General features: G+C 35.5%; 1 protein-coding gene and 1 long non-coding RNA gene across 7 annotated transcripts in view; one reads left to right on the top strand and one right to left on the bottom strand.

The window, feature by feature from the left end:
* The window catches only part of LOC102675212, a 49,637-nt gene that overhangs the window by 10,719 nt on the left and 36,975 nt on the right, over positions 1-1,943 (top strand). The window lies entirely within an intron of this gene.
* LOC102674815 (solute carrier organic anion transporter family member 4A1) overlaps positions 1-1,943 on the bottom strand; it is a 46,813-nt gene that overhangs the window by 8,582 nt on the left and 36,288 nt on the right. The window lies entirely within an intron of this gene.

A 1,943-nucleotide genomic window follows, 5' to 3' on the forward strand; every position in this document is an offset into this window, starting at 1 on the left:
TTGTACTCTAAGTGTCGGGGGATGAAGTGACAGTTTTGAAGGGTAACATCGGCGTCATCGTCAAACATTGGTTCACCGCTTGACATTTTCCCCACGGGATGAGAGAGTTCGTACTCTCCTGCACGCGTGTACATGCACTATTAATCGTGGCCCATTATACGCTCTAATGGTCCTTCGGGATATTTTCTACGGGGCAGAGGAGATTCCGGTTCGAGACAAAGATTTGCCTCGAGTTGAATGATTGTACATTTTCGTACGATTGCGCCTCCCTTGTTATTATTATTTTTTCGCGCTTGGTTGTCGATTTGCCGCGGAATAAGTAATTAGAGTTTGCGTAGGAGGAGTAATACTCTACGTTTTAATAAAGAAACCGAGTATCTTTCAAATTATATCGTGCATTTTCATTCTTCGTAATACTAAATTTCGACGTATGTTAAAGTAATAATTTTTAATTCGTGTTAAATAAAATTAAACTGAAAATTTTAATAAGTTTTATACGAAAGTAGAAAGAAAAATAATTATCATTTCTTGTTGATAGCAACAAATTCAAATAGGAATTGTATAATATATGCATACAATTTTCTAATTAAATAATATAATATAATATATTTGTGAATTTTCAAAAATCTAACATAAACAAACTACTCTTACAAACTATCCTTATCCCTATCTTAATACCTTCATCGGTAGATTAAATTTAATCTTCGTTCAAAATTTTCCTCGTCCTCGAATTTCATCAAAAGAATCCATCCTCTGCTTTAAAAAAAAATTAAAAAAAAAAAAGCAAATTAATTAATATCATGACGCGTATGCTCGAAAAAGAAGAACATCAGCATCGGTGGCTCATTACCGATGACAAGAAGCCGGTAATTAAGCGTTGCAAACACATCTGACAACGCTTTCGCCATCGCAACGGCGCGTATATCTTCGGCGAGGCGTCTTTTCAAGGCCGTGAAACAGCAAAAATAGATGATAAAAATCCGATAACCTGTATATATCAACTCTAACCTTAACCCGATAATAGTAATGAGCGTGATATCGATATTTCTCGCGAGTTTCAAGCAATATATAAAATATATTCATAATTGCATCGAAAGAAACTTGCTTAATATCAAACTCGTATCGTGACATTATTAAAAATATAAAAATTTGAAATGGAATCTTGGAATATTTACATGAACATACATAAAAAATAATCAAAAGGAATCGAACCTGAAGATTACGACGATCACATCTCGATCCGTCGTTTTGAAAATAAGACACCGAAAATTTCTTTTTTCCGCTTTTCCCTCCCCCGTAATTTCGCAGAGAAATTTTTATGGCAATTTTTCATTATTCCCCCATCCCTTCGAGCCTCGTCCTCAAGATTTCGCGATTAATCTCAGAGAGCAGCGACGTGGATTTACGCGAGTTATAAGACGAATATAAAGTTCGAATTTTCTCGTGCAAGACGGGAATACGCGTCTGGAATATGCTCCCGGCGAATGTGATTCATTCATATTTGCGTATCACCGGATGTCGGTTGTTCGGTTGGAACACGCGACTTTCCTCTGTACCTGTCACAGTTACACATAGCGGCAGGCTTGTTGATAAGGGTATTCTTTACGATTTTTCGATTTTATTCTTCGAATTGATATATTATATATCAAAATTAAGGAACGAGGAAAATTTCTTAAATTTTCTTTTCGATTCGCCTTAATATTTTGTTTTAAAAAATGTTTATAAGAAACGAGATATAGGATCTCGAAGAATTTATTGGTCTCTAATAATAATAATAATAATGATAATAAACTATCCTGCAACGATAAATTTCCACCATTAAACGGTCCACTAATGATAAATAGTAATGTACAGTGGCGACCACATATCTGTTCCCCCGGCTAGTGGGACGAAACAGCCGATAAATCGTGTCGAGAATTTAATAAAGTTACCGCGGCTCGCCC

This window comes from Apis dorsata, unplaced genomic scaffold (genome assembly GCF_000469605.1).
Source record: "Apis dorsata unplaced genomic scaffold, Apis dorsata 1.3 scaffold_67, whole genome shotgun sequence".
NCBI lineage: Eukaryota > Metazoa > Arthropoda > Insecta > Hymenoptera > Apidae > Apis > Apis dorsata.